The following is an 18,021-nucleotide window of genomic DNA, read 5'->3' on the forward strand; positions in this document are numbered from 1 at the left end:
CAAGGTATTTAATATCTCATCCATATAGGCTTCAATAAATTTTTCATATGACCCTTACTTAAGTTTCATAGCATGAGTCGCTATAAGATCATAAATGTAATTATGACCACGAAAGACTTGTCAAGCCTAAAAAAATTGAAATAAACTACATCGCAACTCTCTCGATCCTATCTTGACAAGTTACTGGTAGAATCATATTCAAACCTAATTAGAATGTTAAGCATCATTAGATAACTAAAAGTTATCCATCTAACAAGACCGCTGAATTAATTAAATGATCCTATGAGACAGTTGATGGATTTGTAACTGGAATAAAATTCAAGAGTGTTGAGTACAACGGGAGGTCACCCTTGTCATCAAATCAAATAGTCGTTGGTAACGCCTCCAAGAAACTTTTGATCACATGAACGATTAGACCCATAAACATAAGCTCCACAAGAATAGTTTTAATTGAAGAAAGTTCTAGTACTAAAGAATCTTTATATTGGTCAGTTCGAGAGTTGTGCTTGGTCACAACTAACACGATGATGGAGACCTCCACATCCCACTCTTGAATATCTTCTAACATATGTACCGTGTGGTAAGAATAATTATCATAATGCTTAGGGTCTTAAATATGTAAAACATCACTATAAAATTAGTACTACAAATGAGTACATACTTTTTAAAGTTAACCCTCATACTTACAATTTAAATAGATTTAATCGTTAGAGTGTTTGAATGTGCACCTTCACCCAGCATCTTCCGATCTTCAGAAATAACGAAAAACATGAATTCTTCGATTGATCAATCACACCCACCATTACTCGGCGATAATGGTCCATGAAAGACAAAAAAAAAATCCAGCGATAGACATCATTGGAAATATTTCATTCAAGAGATCATTTATTCTTGCAAGCATGACGACGATTATTGTCTAATCAATTATTTACTTTAAAAACATCGTAAGTTTTCTTTGAATTATTAATTTTTTTCTTTGGAGAAAAATATTGTATTAAATTTCACGAGAATACCTTTTCTCATCTTCATACATAAATATATGTAATTGAAGTTATTAATGCATGAAAACATTTATGGTAGCAAACAAGAAAATTTCCATTTTTTCAGCAATTACTTATTTTAAATGAAATATAGTAAATTTTATGTGAGTTATTTGCTATTTTGTTTTTAAAATGTATTGTATGTAATGTACTAACGCCCACCGTGGGGCTCGAACCCACGACCACAAGGTTAAGAGCCTTGCGCTCTACCAACTGAGCTAGACGGGCAATACGGGCGCGGCTTGAAAGACTAATATTTGAAATTATAATTCTAGTAATTTATTATTATTACTAATTGTATTATTTCTAATTTGAATGCTCATCTTTTTATTTTTCAAATTTCGAAAGATTTAAATAACATGCGGTTATAATTTTAATTAGAAGTGTGTTGAACATTTCCTTAAATAGAAATTAGTTAATAAAATTTTGTGTGTACAATTCATATGTTGAAATACACGTATAAATATGAAAATTCAAAATTCCGACTCTCAAAGTTTCAAAGTTTAAGTTTCATATAGTTTTTATGATATAACCTTTACGGAATTTTATCTTAAGAATTTTTTTTTCTAACTATATCATGAGAGTTCACAATGATTTTTGTAAGTCATAGTCGATAAATACACTGGAGGGATACTCGAATAAAATTCCGTACCTTCATCAGATCGGGCTTTGAAAAGTACCTTATACCCAAGAAATTGTCTTTATGCAATACTGAAGAATCAAAACATGTAACTCATGCAAAAAAAGTTATCCGATGGTGACACCAAGGTATTTAATATCTCATCCATATAGGCTTCAATAAATTTTTCATATGACCCTTACTTAAGTTTCATAGCATGAGTCGTTATAAGATCATAAATGTAATTATGACCACGAAAGACTTGTCAAGCCTAAAAAAATTGAAATAAACTACATCGCAACTCTGTCGATCCTATCTTGACAAGTTACTGGTAGAATCATATTCAAACCTTAGAATGTTAAGCATCATTAGATAACTAAAAGTTATCCATCTAACAAGACCGCTGAATTAATTAAATGATCCTATGAGAAAGTTGATGGATTTGTAACTGGAATAAAATTCAAGAGTGTTGAGTACAACGGGAGGTCACCCTTGTCATCAAGTCAAATAATCGTTGGTAACGCCTCCAAGAAACTTTTGATCACATGAACGATTATACCCATAAACATAAGCTCCACAAGAATAGTTTTAATTGAAGAAAGTTCTAGTACTAAAGAATCTTTATATTGGTCAGTTCGAGAGTTCTGCTTGGTCACAACTAACACGATGATGGAGACCTCTACATCCCACTCTTAAATATCATCTAACATATGTACCGTGTGGTAAGAATAATTATCATAATGCTTAGGGTATTAAATATGTAAAACATCACTATAAAATTAATACTACAAATGTGTACATACTTTTAAAAGTTAACCCTCATACTTACAATTTAAATTGATTTAATCGTCAGAGTGTTTGAATGTGCACCCTCACCCAGCATCTTCCGATCTTCAGAAATAACGAAAAACATGAATTCTTCGATTGATCAATCACACCCACCATTACTCGGCGATAATGGTCCATGAGAGACAAAAAAAAATCCAGCGATAGACATCATTGGAAATATTTCATTCAAGAGATCATTTATTCTTGCAAGCATGACGACGATTATTGTCTAATCAATTATTTACTTTAAAAACATCGTAAGTTTTCTTTGAATTATTAATTTTTTTCTTTGGAGAAAAATATTGTATTAAATTTCACGAGAATACCTTTTCTCATCTTCATACATAAAAATATGTAACTGAAGTTATTAATGCATGAAAACATTTATGGTAGCAAACAAGAAAATTTCCATTTTTTCAACAATTACTTATTTTAAATGAAATATAGTAAATTTTATGTGAGTTATTTGCTATTTTATTTTTAAAATGTATTGTATGTAATGTACTAACGCCCACCGTGGGGCTCGAACCCACGACCACAAGGTTAAGAGCCTTGCGCTCTACCAACTGAGCTAGACGGGCAATACGGGCGCGGCTTGAAAGACTAATATTTGAAATTATAATTCTAGTAATTTATTATTATTACTAATTGTATTATTTCTAATTTGAATGCTCATCTTTTTATTTTTCAAATTTCGAAAGATTTAAATAACATGCGGTTATAATTTTAATTAGAAGTGTGTTGAACATTTCCTTAAATAGAAATTTGTTAATAAAATTTTGTGTGTACAGTTCATATGTTGAAATACACGTATTAATATGAAAATTCAAAATTCCGACTCTCAAAGTTTCTAAGTTTAAGTTTCATATAGTTTTTATAATATAACCTTTACGGAATTTTATCTTAAGAATTTTTTTTTCTAACTATATCATGAGAGATCACAATGATTTTTGTAAGTCATAGTAGATAAATACACTGGAGGGATACTCGAATAAAGATCCGTACCTTCATCAGATCGGGCTTTGAAAAGTACCTTATACCCAAGAAATTGTCTTTATGCAATACTGAAGAATCAAAACATGTAACTCATGCAAAATAAATTATCCGATGGTGACACCAAGGTATTTAATATCTCATCCACATAGGCTTCAATAAATTTTTCATATGACCCTTACTTAAGTTTCATAGCATGGGTTGCTATAAGATCATAAATGTAATTATGACCACGAAAGACTTGTCAAGCCTAAAAAAATTGAAATAAACTACATCGCAACTCTCTCGATCCTATCTTGACAAGTTACTGGTAGAATCATATTCAAACCTTAGAATGTTAAGCATCATTAGATAACTAAAAGTTATCCATCTAACAAGACCGCTGAATTAATTAAATGATCCTATGAGAAAGTTGATGGATTTGTAACTGGAATAAAATTCAAGAGTGTTGAGTACAACGGGAGGTCACCCTTGTCATCAAGTCAAATAATCGTTGGTAACGCCTCCAAGAAACTTTTGATCACATGAACGATTATACCCATAAACATAAGCTCCACAAGAATAGTTTTAATTGAAGAAAGTTCTAGTACTAAAGAATCTTTATATTGGTCAGTTCGAGAGTTCTGCTTGGTCACAACTAACACGATGATGGAGACCTCTACATCCCACTCTTAAATATCATCTAACATATGTACCGTGTGGTAAGAATAATTATCATAATGCTTAGGGTATTAAATATGTAAAACATCACTATAAAATTAATACTACAAATGTGTACATACTTTTAAAAGTTAACCCTCATACTTACAATTTAAATTGATTTAATCGTCAGAGTGTTTGAATGTGCACCCTCACCCAGCATCTTCCGATCTTCAGAAATAACGAAAAACATGAATTCTTCGATTGATCAATCACACCCACCATTACTCGGCGATAATGGTCCATGAGAGACAAAAAAAAATCCAGCGATAGACATCATTGGAAATATTTCATTCAAGAGATCATTTATTCTTGCAAGCATGACGACGATTATTGTCTAATCAATTATTTACTTTAAAAACATCGTAAGTTTTCTTTGAATTATTAATTTTTTTCTTTGGAGAAAAATATTGTATTAAATTTCACGAGAATACCTTTTCTCATCTTCATACATAAAAATATGTAACTGAAGTTATTAATGCATGAAAACATTTATGGTAGCAAACAAGAAAATTTCCATTTTTTCAACAATTACTTATTTTAAATGAAATATAGTAAATTTTATGTGAGTTATTTGCTATTTTATTTTTAAAATGTATTGTATGTAATGTACTAACGCCCACCGTGGGGCTCGAACCCACGACCACAAGGTTAAGAGCCTTGCGCTCTACCAACTGAGCTAGACGGGCAATACGGGCGCGGCTTGAAAGACTAATATTTGAAATTATAATTCTAGTAATTTATTATTATTACTAATTGTATTATTTCTAATTTGAATGCTCATCTTTTTATTTTTCAAATTTCGAAAGATTTAAATAACATGCGGTTATAATTTTAATTAGAAGTGTGTTGAACATTTCCTTAAATAGAAATTTGTTAATAAAATTTTGTGTGTACAGTTCATATGTTGAAATACACGTATTAATATGAAAATTCAAAATTCCGACTCTCAAAGTTTCTAAGTTTAAGTTTCATATAGTTTTTATAATATAACCTTTACGGAATTTTATCTTAAGAATTTTTTTTTCTAACTATATCATGAGAGATCACAATGATTTTTGTAAGTCATAGTAGATAAATACACTGGAGGGATACTCGAATAAAGATCCGTACCTTCATCAGATCGGGCTTTGAAAAGTACCTTATACCCAAGAAATTGTCTTTATGCAATACTGAAGAATCAAAACATGTAACTCATGCAAAATAAATTATCCGATGGTGACACCAAGGTATTTAATATCTCATCCACATAGGCTTCAATAAATTTTTCATATGACCCTTACTTAAGTTTCATAGCATGGGTTGCTATAAGATCATAAATGTAATTATGACCACGAAAGACTTGTCAAGCCTAAAAAAATTGAAATAAACTACATCGCAACTCTCTCGATCCTATCTTGACAAGTTACTGGTAGAATCATATTCAAACCTTAGAATGTTAAGCATCATTAGATAACTAAAAGTTATCCATCTAACAAGACCGCTGAATTAATTAAATGATCCTATGAGACAGTTGATGGATTTGTAACTGGAATAAAATTCAAGAGTGTTGAGTACAACGGAAGGTCACCCTTGTCATCAAATCAAATAGTCGTTGGTAACGCCTCCAAGAAACTTTTGATCACATGAACGATTAGACCCATAAACATAAGCTCCACTAGAATAGTTTTAATTGAAGAAAGTTCTAGTACTAAAGAATCTTTATATTGGTCAGTTCGAGAGTTGTGCTTGGTCACAACTAACACGATGATGGAGACCTCCACATCCCACTCTTAAATATCATCTAACATATGTATCGTGTGGTAAGAATAATTATCATAATGCTTAGGGTATTAAATATGTAAAACATCACTATAAAATTAATACTACAAATGAGTACATAATTTTTAAAGTTAACCCTCATACTTACAATTTAAATTGATTTAATCGTCAGAGTGTTTGAATGTGCACCCTCACCCAGCATCTTCCGATCTTCAGAAATAACGAAAAACATGAATTCTTCGATTGATCAATCACACCCACCATTACTCGGCGATAATGGTCCATGAAAGACAAAAAAAAATTCAGCGATAGACATCATTGGAAATATTTCATTCAAGAGATCATTTATTCTTGCAAGCATGACGACGATTATTGTCTAATCAATTATTTACTCTAAAAACATCGTAAGTTTTCTTTGAATTATTAATTTTTTTCTTTGGAGAAAAATATTGTATTAAATTTCACGAGAATACCTTTTCTCATCTTCATACATAAAAATATGTAATTGAAGTTATTAATGCATGAAAACATTTATGGTAGCAAACAAGAAAATTTCCATTTTTTCAGCAATTACTTATTTTAAATGAAATATAGTAAATTTTATGTGAGTTATTTGCTATTTTATTTTTAAAATGTATTGTATGTAATGTACTAACGCCCACCGTGGGGCTCGAACCCACGACCACAAGGTTAAGAGCCTTGCGCTCTACCAACTGAGCTAGACGGGCAATACGGGCGCGGCTTGAAAGACTAATATTTGAAATTATAATTCTAGTAATTTATTATTATTACTAATTGTATTATTTCTAATTTGAATGCTCATCTTTTTATTTTTCAAATTTCGAAAGATTTAAATAACATGCGGTTATAATTTTAATTAGAAGTGTGTTGAACATTTCCTTAAATAGAAATTTGTTAATAAAATTTTGTGTGTACAGTTCATATGTTGAAATACACGTATTAATATGAAAATTCAAAATTCCGACTCTCAAAGTTTCTAAGTTTAAGTTTCATATAGTTTTTATAATATAACCTTTACGGAATTTTATCTTAAGAATTTTTTTTTCTAACTATATCATGAGAGATCACAATGATTTTTGTAAGTCATAGTAGATAAATACACTGGAGGGATACTCGAATAAAGATCCGTACCTTCATCAGATCGGGCTTTGAAAAGTACCTTATACCCAAGAAATTGTCTTTATGCAATACTGAAGAATCAAAACATGTAACTCATGCAAAATAAATTATCCGATGGTGACACCAAGGTATTTAATATCTCATCCACATAGGCTTCAATAAATTTTTCATATGACCCTTACTTAAGTTTCATAGCATGGGTTGCTATAAGATCATAAATGTAATTATGACCACGAAAGACTTGTCAAGCCTAAAAAAATTGAAATAAACTACATCGCAACTCTCTCGATCCTATCTTGACAAGTTACTGGTAGAATCATATTCAAACCTTAGAATGTTAAGCATCATTAGATAACTAAAAGTTATCCATATAACAAGACCGCTGAATTAATTAAATGATCCTATGAGACAGTTGATGGATTTTTAACTGGAATAAAATTCAAGAGTGTTGAGTACAACGGAAGGTCACCCTTGTCATCAAATCAAATAGTCGTTGGTAACGCCTCCAAGAAACTTTTGATCACATGAACGATTAGACCCATAAACATAAGCTCCACTAGAATAGTTTTAATTGAAGAAAGTTCTAGTACTAAAGAATCTTTATATTGGTCAGTTCGAGAGTTGTGCTTGGTCACAACTAACACGATGATGGAGACCTCCACATCCCACTCTTAAATATCATCTAACATATGTATCGTGTGGTAAGAATAATTATCATAATGCTTAGGGTATTAAATATGTAAAACATCACTATAAAATTAATACTACAAATGAGTACATACTTTTTAAAGTTAACCCTCATACTTACAATTTAAATTGATTTAATCGTCAGAGTGTTTGAATGTGCACCCTCACCCAGCATCTTCCGATCTTCAGAAATAACGAAAAACATGAATTCTTCGATTGATCAATCACACCCACCATTACTCGGCGATAATGGTCCATGAAAGACAAAAAAAAATCCAGCGATAGACATCATTGGAAATATTTCATTCAAGAGATCATTTATTCTTGCAAGCATGACGATGATTATTGTCTAATCAATTATTTACTCTAAAAACATCGTAAGTTTTCTTTGAATTATTAATTTTTTTCTTTGGAGAAAAATATTGTATTAAATTTCACGAGAATACCTTTTCTCATCTTCATACATAAAAATATGTAATTGAAGTTATTAATGCATGAAAACATTTATGGTAGCAAACAAGAAAATTTCCATTTTTTCAACAATTACTTATTTTAAATGAAATATAGTAAATTTTATGTGAGTTATTTGCTATTTTGTTTTTAAAATGTATTGTATCTAATGTACTAACGCCCACCGTGGGGCTCGAACCCACGACCACAAGGTTAAGAGCCTTGCGCTCTACCAACTGAGCTAGACGGGCAATACGGGCGCGGCTTGAAAGACTAATATTTGAAATTATAATTCTAGTAATTTATTATTATTACTAATTGTATTATTTTTAATTTGAATGCTCATCTTTTTATTTTTCAAATTTCGAAAGATTTAAATAACATGTGGTTATAGTTTTAATTAGAAGTGAGTTGAACATTTCCTTAAATAGAAATTAGTTAATAAAATTTTGTGTGTACAATTCATATGTTGAAATACACGTATTAATATGAAAATTCAAAATTCCGACTCTCAAAGTTTCAAAGTTTAAGTTTCATATAGTTTTTATGATATAACCTTTACGGAATTTTATCTTAAGAATTTTTTTTTCTAACTATATCATGAGAGATCACAATGATTTTTGTAAGTCATAGTAGATAAATACACTGGAGGGATACTCGAATAAAATTCCGTACCTTCATCAGATCGGGCTTTGAAAAGTACCTTATACCCAAGAAATTGTCTTTATGCAATACTGAAGAATCAAAACATGTAACTCATGCAAAAAAAATTATCCGATGGTGACACCAAGGTATTTAATATCTCATCCATATAGGCTTCAATAAATTTTTCATATGACCCTTACTTAAGTTTCATAGCATGAGTCACTATAAGATCATAAATGTAATTATGACCACGAAAGACTTGTCAAGCCTAAAAAATTGAAATAAACTACATCGCAACTCTCTCGATCCTATCTTGACAAGTTACTGGTAGAATCATATTCAAACCTAATTAGAATGTTAAGCATCATTAGATAACTAAAAGTTATCCATCTAACAAGACCGCTGAATTAATTAAATGATCCTATGAGACAGTTGATGGATTTGTAACTGGAATAAAATTCAAGAGTGTTGAGTACAACGGGAGGTCACCCTTGTCATCAAATCAAATAGTCGTTGGTAACGCCTCCAAGAAACTTTTGATCACATGAACGATTAGACCCATAAACATAAGCTCCACAAGAATAGTTTTAATTGAAGAAAGTTCTAGTACTAAAGAATCTTTATATTGGTCAGTTCGAGAGTTGTGCTTGGTCACAACTAACACGATGATGGAACCTCCACATCCCACTCTTGAATATCTTCTAACATATGTACCGTGTGGTAAGAATAATTATCATAATGCTTAGGGTCTTAAATATGTAAAACATCACTATAAAATTAGTACTACAAATGAGTACATACTTTTTAAAGTTAACCCTCATACTTACAATTTAAATAGATTTAATCGTTAGAGTGTTTGAATGTGCACCCTCACCCAGCATCTTCCGATCTTCAGAAATAACGAAAAACATGAATTCTTCGATTGATCAATCACACCCACCATTACTCGGCGATAATGGTCCATGAAAGACAAAAAAAAATCCAGCGATAGACATCATTGGAAATATTTCATTCAAGAGATCATTTATTCTTGCAAGCATGACGACGATTATTGTCTAATCAATTATTTACTTTAAAAACATCGTAAGTTTTCTTTGAATTATAATTTTTTTCTTTGGAGAAAAATATTGTATTAAATTTCACAAGAATACCTTTTCTCATCTTCATACATAAAAATATGTAATTGAAGTTATTAATGCATGAAAACATTTATGGTAGCAAACAAGAAAATTTCCATTTTTTCAGCAATTACTTATTTTAAATGAAATATAGTAAATTTTATATGAGTTATTTGCTATTTTGTTTTTAAAAATGTATTGTATGTAATGTACTAACGCCCACCGTGGGGCTCGTAACCCACGACCACAAGGTTAAGAGCCTTCATGCGCTCTACCAACCCTGAGCTAGACGGGCAATACGGGCGCGGCTTGAAAGACTAATATTTGAAATTATAATTCTAGTAATTTTTTATTACTAATTGTATTATTTCTAATTTGAATGCTCATCTTTTTATTTTTCAAATTTCGAAAGATTTAAATAACATGCGGTTATAATTTTAATTAGAAGTGTGTTGAACATTTCCTTAAATAGAAATTAGTTAATAAAATTTTGTGTGTACAATTCATATGTTGAAATACACGTATTAATATGAAAATTCAAAATTCCGACTCTCAAAGTTTCAAAGTTTAAGTTTCATATAGTTTTTATGATATAACCTTTACGGAATTTTATCTTAAGAATTTTTTTTTCTAACTATATCATGAGAGATCACAATGATTTTTGTAAGTCATAGTAGATAAATACACTGGAGGGATACTCGAATAAAATTCCGTACCTTCATCAGATCGGGCTTTGAAAAGTACCTTATACCCAAGAAATTGTCTTTATGCAATACTGAAGAATCAAAACATGTAACTCATGCAAAAAAAGTTATCCGATGGTGACACCAAGGTATTTAATATCTCATCCATATAGGCTTCAATAAATTTTTCATATGACCCTTACTTAAGTTTCATAGCATGAGTCGTTATAAGATCATAAATGTAATTATGACCACGAAAGACTTGTCAAGCCTAAAAAAATTGAAATAAACTACATCGCAACTCTGTCGATCCTATCTTGACAAGTTACTGGTAGAATCATATTCAAACCTTAGAATGTTAAGCATCATTAGATAACTAAAAGTTATCCATCTAACAAGACCGCTGAATTAATTAAATGATCCTATGAGACAGTTGATGGATTTGTAACTGGAATAAAATTCAAGAGTGTTGAGTACAACGGGAGGTCACCCTTGTCATCAAATCAAATAGTCGTTGGTAACGCCTCCAAGAAACTTTTGATCACATGAACGATTAGACCCATAAACATAAGCTCCACAAGAATAGTTTTAATTGAAGAAAGTTCTAGTACTAAAGAATCTTTATATTGGTCAGTTCGAGAGTTGTGCTTGGTCACAACTAACACGATGATGGAGACCTCCACATCCCACTCTTAAATATCATCTAACATATGTACCGTGTGGTAAGAATAATTATCATAATGCTTAGGGTCTTAAATATCTAAAACATCACTATAAAATTAATACTACAAATGAGTACATACTTTTTAAAGTTAACCCTCATACTTACAATTTAAATTGATTTAATCGTCAGAGTGTTTGAATGTGCACCCTCACCCAGCATCTTCCGATCTTCAGAAATAACGAAAAACATGAATTCTTCGATTGATCAATCACACCCACCATTACTCGGCGATAATGGTCCATGAAAGACAAAAAAATATCCAGCGATAAACATCATTGGAAATATTTCATTCAAGAGATCATTTATTCTTGCAAGCATGACGACGATTATTGTCTAATCAATTATTTACTTTAAAAACATCGTAAGTTTTCTTTGAATTATTAATTTTTTTCTTTGGAGAAAAATATTGTATTAAATTTTTTTAAACAATTATTTATTTTAAATGAAATATAGTAAATTTTATGTGAGTTATTTGCTATTTTGTTTTTAAAATGTATTGTATATAATGTACTAACGCCCACCGTGGGGCTCGAACCCACGACCACAAGGTTAAGAGCCTTGCGCTCTACCAACTGAGCTAGACGGGCAATACGGGCTCGGCTTGAAAGACTAATATTTGAAATTATAAGTCTAGTAATTTTTTATTATTACTAATTGTATTATTTCTAATTTGAATGCTCATCTTTTTATTTTTCAAATTTCGAAAGATTTAAATAACATGCGGTTATAATTTTAATTAGAAATGTGTTGAACATTTCCTTAAATAGAAATTAGTTAATAAAATTTTGTGTGTACAATTCATATGTTAAAATACACGTATTAATATGAAAATTCAAAATTCCGACTCTCAAAGTTTCAAAGTTTAAGTTTCATATAGTTTTTATGATATAACCTTTACGGAATTTTATCTTAAGATTTTTTTTTCTAACTATATCATGAGAGATCACAATGATCTTTGTAAGTCATAGTAGATAAATACACTGGAGGGATACTCGAATAAAATTCCGTACCTTCATCAGATCGGGCTTTGAAAAGTACCTTATACCCAAGAAATTGTCTTTATGCAATACTGAAGAATCAAAACATGTAACTCATGCAAAAAAAGTTATCCGATGGTGACACCAAGGTATTTAATATCTCATCCATATAGGCTTCAATAAATTTTTCATATGACCCTTACTTAAGTTTCATAGCATGAGTCGTTATAAGATCATAAATGTAATCATGACCACGAAAGACTTGTCAAGCCTAAAAAATTGAAATAAACTACATCGCAACTCTGTCGATCCTATCTTGACAAGTTACTGGTAGAATCATATTCAAACCTTAGAATGTTAAGCATCATTAGATAACTAAAAGTTATGCATCTAACAAGACCGCTGAATTAATTAAATGATCCTATGAGACAGTTGATGGATTTGTAACTGGAATAAAATTCAAGAGTGTTGAGTACAACGGGAGGTCACCCTTGTCATCAAATCAAATAGTCGTTGGTAACGCCTCCAAGAAACTTTTGATCACATGAACGATTAGACCCATAAACATAAGCTCCACAAGAATAGTTTTAATTGAAGAAAGTTCTAGTACTAAAGAATCTTTATATTGGTCAGTTCGAGAGTTGTGCTTGGTCACAACTAACACGATGATGGAGACCTCCACATCCCACTCTTAAATATCATCTAACATATGCACCGTGTGGTAAGAATAATTATCATAATGCTTAGGGTCTTAAATATCTAAAACATCACTATAAAATTAATACTACAAAAGAGTACATACTTTTTAAAGTTAACCCTCATACTTACAATTTAAATTGATTGAATCGTCAGAGTGTTTGAATGTGCACCCTCACCCAGCATCTTCCGATCTTCAGAAATAACGAAAAACATGAATTCTTCGATTGATCAATCACACCCACCATTACTCGGCGATAATGGTCCATGAAAGACAAAAAATATCCAGCGATAAACATCATTGGAAATATTTCATTCAAGAGATCATTTATTCTTGCAAGCATGACGACGATTATTGTCTAATCAATTATTTACTTTAAAAACATCGTAAGTTTTCTTTGAATTATTAATTTTTTCTTTGGAGAAAAATATTGTATTAAATTTCACGAGAATACCTTTTCTCATATTCATACATAAAAATATATAATTGAAGTTATTAATGCATGAAAACATTTATGGTAGCAAACAAGAAAATTTCCATTTTTTAAACAATTATTTATTTTAAATGAAATATAGTAAATTTTATGTGAGTTATTTGCTATTTTGTTTTTAAAATGTATTGTATATAATGTACTAACGCCCACCGTGGGGCTCGAACCCACGACCACAAGGTTAAGAGCCTTGCGCTCTACCAACTGAGCTAGACGGGCAATACGGGCTCGGCTTGAAAGACTAATATTTGAAATTATAATTCTAGTAATTTTTATTATTACTAATTGTATTATTTCTAATTTGAATGCTCATCTTTTTATTTTTCAAATTTCGAAAGATTTAAATAACATGCGGTTATAATTTTAATTAGAAATGTGTTGAACATTTCCTTAAATAGAAATTAGTTAATAAAATTTTGTGTGTACAATTCATATGTTAAAATACACGTATTAATATGAAAATTCAAAATTCCGACTCTCAAAGTTTCAAAGTTTAAGTTTCATATAGTTTTTATGATATAACCTTTACGGAATTTTATCTTAAGATTTTTTTTCTAACTATATCATGAGAGATCACAATGATCTTTGTAAGTCATAGTAGATAAATACACTGGAGGGATACTCGAATAAAATTCCGTACCTTCATCAGATCGGGCTTTGAAAAGTACCTTATACCCAAGAAATTGTCTTTATGCAATACTGAAGAATCAAAACATGTAACTCATGCAAAAAAAGTTATCCGATGGTGACACCAAGGTATTTAATATCTCATCCATATAGGCTTCAATAAATTTTTCATATGACCCTTACTTAAGTTTCATAGCATGAGCCGTTATAAGATCATAAATGTAATCATGACCACGAAAGACTTCTCAAGCCTAAAAAATTGAAATAAACTACATCGCAACTCTGTCGATCCTATCTTGACAAGTTACTGGTAGAATCATATTCAAACCTTAGAGTGTTAAGCATCATTAGATAACTAAAAGTTATGCATCTAACAAGACCGCTGAATTAATTAAATGATCCTATGAGACAGTTGATGGATTTGTAACTGGAATAAAATTCAAGAGTGTTGAGTACAACGGGAGGTCACCCTTGTCATCAAATCAAATAGTCGTTGGTAACGCCTCCAAGAAACTTTTGATCACATGAACGATTAGACCCATAAACATAAGCTCCACAAGAATAGTTTTAATTGAAGAAAGTTCTAGTACTAAAGAATCTTTATATTGGTCAGTTCGAGAGTTGTGCTTGGTCACAACTAACACGATGATGGAGACCTCCACATCCCACTCTTAAATATCATCTAACATATGCACCGTGTGGTAAGAATAATTATCATAATGCTTAGGGTCTTAAATATCTAAAACATCACTATAAAATTAATACTACAAAAGAGTACATACTTTTTAAAGTTAACCCTCATACTTACAATTTAAATTGATTGAATCGTCAGAGTGTTTGAATGTGCACCCTCACCCAGCATCTTCCGATCTTCAGAAATAACGAAAAACATGAATTCTTCGATTGATCAATCACACCCACCATTACTCGGCGATAATGGTCCATGAAAGACAAAAAAATATCCAGCGATAAACATCATTGGAAATATTTCATTCAAGAGATCATTTATTCTTGCAAGCATGACGACGATTATTGTCTAATCAATTATTTACTTTAAAAACATCGTAAGTTTTCTTTGAATTATTAATTTTTTTCTTTGGAGAAAAATATTGTATTAAATTTCACGAGAATACCTTTTCTCATATTCATACATAAAAATATATAATTGAAGTTATTAATGCATGAAAACATTTATGGTAGCAAACAAGAAAATTTCCATTTTTTAAACAATTATTTATTTTAAATGAAATATAGTAAATTTTATGTGAGTTATTTGCTATTTTGTTTTTAAAATGTATTGTATATAATGTACTAACGCCCACCGTGGGGCTCGAACCCACGACCACAAGGTTAAGAGCCTTGCGCTCTACCAACTGAGCTAGACGGGCAATACGGGCTCGGCTTGAAAGACTAATATTTGAAATTATAAGTCTAGTAATTTTTTATTATTACTAATTGTATTATTTCTAATTTGAATGCTCATCTTTTTATTTTTCAAATTTCGAAAGATTTAAATAACATGCGGTTATAATTTTAATTAGAAATGTGTTGAACATTTCCTTAAATAGAAATTAGTTAATAAAATTTTGTGTGTACAATTCATATGTTAAAATACACGTATTAATATGAAAATTCAAAATTCCGACTCTCAAAGTTTCAAAGTTTAAGTTTCATATAGTTTTTATGATATAACCTTTACGGAATTTTATCTTAAGATTTTTTTTTCTAACTATATCATGAGAGATCACAATGATCTTTGTAAGTCATAGTAGATAAATACACTGGAGGGATACTCGAATAAAATTCCGTACCTTCATCAGATCGGGCTTTGAAAAGTACCTTATACCCAAGAAATTGTCTTTATGCAATACTGAAGAATCAAAACATGTAACTCATGCAAAAAAAGTTATCCGATGGTGACACCAAGGTATTTAATATCTCATCCATATAGGCTTCAATAAATTTTTCATATGACCCTAACTTAAGTTTCATAGCATGAGTCGTTATAAGATCATAAATGTAATCATGACCACGAAAGACTTGTCAAGCCTAAAAAAATTGAAATAAACTACATCGCAACTCTGTCGATCCTATCTTGACAAGTTACTGGTAGAATCATATTCAAACCTTAGAATGTTAAGCATCATTAGATAACTAAAAGTTATGCATCTAACAAGACCGCTGAATTAATTAAATGATCCTATGAGACAGTTGATGGATTTGTAACTGGAATAAAATTCAAGAGTGTTGAGTACAACGGGAGGTCACCCTTGTCATCAAATCAAATAGTCGTTGGTAACGCCTCCAAGAAACTTTTGATCACATGAACGATTAGACCCATAAACATAAGCTCCACAAGAATAGTTTTAATTGAAGAAAGTTCTAGTACTAAAGAATCTTTATATTGGTCAGTTCGAGAGTTGTGCTTGGTCACAACTAACACGATGATGGAGACCTCCACATCCCACTCTTAAATATCATCTAACATATGCACCGTGTGGTAAGAATAATTATCATAATGCTTAGGGTCTTAAATATCTAAAACATCACTATAAAATTAATACTACAAAAGAGTACATACTTTTTAAAGTTAACCCTCATACTTACAATTTAAATTGATTGAATCGTCAGAGTGTTTGAATGTGCACCCTCACCCAGCATCTTCCGATCTTCAGAAATAACGAAAAACATGAATTCTTCGATTGATCAATCACACCCACCATTACTCGGCGATAATGGTCCATGAAAGACAAAAAAATATCCAGCGATAAACATCATTGGAAATATTTCATTCAAGAGATCATTTATTCTTGCAAGCATGACGACGATTATTGTCTAATCAATTATTTACTTTAAAAACATCGTAAGTTTTCTTTGAATTATTAATTTTTTCTTTGGAGAAAAATATTGTATTAAATTTCACGATAATACCTTTTCTCATATTCATACATAAAAATATATAATTGAAGTTATTAATGCATGAAAACATTTATGGTAGCAAACAAGAAAATTTCCATTTTTTAAACAATTATTTATTTTAAATGAAATATAGTAAATTTTATGTGAGTTATTTGCTATTTTGTTTTTAAAATGTATTGTATATAATGTACTAACGCCCACCGTGGGGCTCGAACCCACGACCACAAGGTTAAGAGCCTTGCGCTCTACCAAGTGAGCTAGACGGGCAATACAGGCTCGGCTTGAAAGACTAATATTTGAAATTATAATTCTAGTAATTTTTTATTATTACTAATTGTATTATTTCTAATTTGAATGCTCATCTTTTTATTTTTCAAATTTCGAAAGATTTAAATAACATGCGGTTATAATTTTAATTAGAAATGTGTTGAACATTTCCTTAAATAGAAATTAGTTAATAAAATTTTGTGTGTACAATTCATATGTTAAAATACACGTATTAATATGAAAATTCAAAATTCCGACTCTCAAAGTTTCAAAGTTTAAGTTTCATATAGTTTTTATGATATAACCTTTACGGAATTTTATCTTAAGATTTTTTTTTCTAACTATATCATGAGAGATCACAATGATCTTTGTAAGTCATAGTAGATAAATACACTGGAGGGATACTCGAATAAAATTCCGTACCTTCATCAGATCGGGCTTTGAAAAGTACCTTATACCCAAGAAATTGTCTTTATGCAATACTGAAGAATCAAAACATGTAACTCATGCAAAAAAAGTTATCCGATGGTGACACCAAAGTATTTAATATCTCATCCATATAGGCTTCAATAAATTTTTCATATGACCCTTACTTAAGTTTCATAGCATGAGTCGTTATAAGATCATAAATGTAATCATGACCACGAAAGACTTCTC

The 18,021-nt window shown here is 30.6% G+C and overlaps 9 non-coding genes across 9 annotated transcripts; all 9 read right to left on the reverse strand.

The window, feature by feature from the left end:
• Positions 1-1,195: 1,195 nt before the first annotated feature.
• On the reverse strand, positions 1,196-1,268 carry TRNAK-CUU (transfer RNA lysine (anticodon CUU)). The gene has a single exon. It is a non-coding gene; the product is annotated as a tRNA-Lys (tRNA).
• A 1,727-nt stretch (positions 1,269-2,995) lies between these two features.
• Positions 2,996-3,068, reverse strand: TRNAK-CUU (transfer RNA lysine (anticodon CUU)). Its single transcript has one exon. It is a non-coding gene; the product is annotated as a tRNA-Lys (tRNA).
• Positions 3,069-4,795: 1,727 nt separating this feature from the next.
• TRNAK-CUU (transfer RNA lysine (anticodon CUU)) lies at positions 4,796-4,868 on the reverse strand. Its single transcript has one exon. It is a non-coding gene; the product is annotated as a tRNA-Lys (tRNA).
• Positions 4,869-6,595: 1,727 nt separating this feature from the next.
• On the reverse strand, positions 6,596-6,668 carry TRNAK-CUU (transfer RNA lysine (anticodon CUU)). Its single transcript has one exon. It is a non-coding gene; the product is annotated as a tRNA-Lys (tRNA).
• A 1,727-nt stretch (positions 6,669-8,395) lies between these two features.
• TRNAK-CUU (transfer RNA lysine (anticodon CUU)) lies at positions 8,396-8,468 on the reverse strand. Its single transcript has one exon. It is a non-coding gene; the product is annotated as a tRNA-Lys (tRNA).
• Positions 8,469-11,901: 3,433 nt separating this feature from the next.
• TRNAK-CUU (transfer RNA lysine (anticodon CUU)) lies at positions 11,902-11,974 on the reverse strand. The gene has a single exon. It is a non-coding gene; the product is annotated as a tRNA-Lys (tRNA).
• A 1,723-nt stretch (positions 11,975-13,697) lies between these two features.
• On the reverse strand, positions 13,698-13,770 carry TRNAK-CUU (transfer RNA lysine (anticodon CUU)). The gene has a single exon. It is a non-coding gene; the product is annotated as a tRNA-Lys (tRNA).
• Positions 13,771-15,493: 1,723 nt separating this feature from the next.
• On the reverse strand, positions 15,494-15,566 carry TRNAK-CUU (transfer RNA lysine (anticodon CUU)). Its single transcript has one exon. It is a non-coding gene; the product is annotated as a tRNA-Lys (tRNA).
• Positions 15,567-17,291: 1,725 nt separating this feature from the next.
• Positions 17,292-17,364, reverse strand: TRNAK-CUU (transfer RNA lysine (anticodon CUU)). The gene has a single exon. It is a non-coding gene; the product is annotated as a tRNA-Lys (tRNA).
• Positions 17,365-18,021: the final 657 nt, after the last annotated feature.

The sequence above is a fragment of the Lathyrus oleraceus genome, chromosome 5, assembly GCF_024323335.1.
Source record: "Lathyrus oleraceus cultivar Zhongwan6 chromosome 5, CAAS_Psat_ZW6_1.0, whole genome shotgun sequence".
Taxonomy (NCBI): Eukaryota; Viridiplantae; Streptophyta; class Magnoliopsida; order Fabales; family Fabaceae; genus Lathyrus; species Lathyrus oleraceus.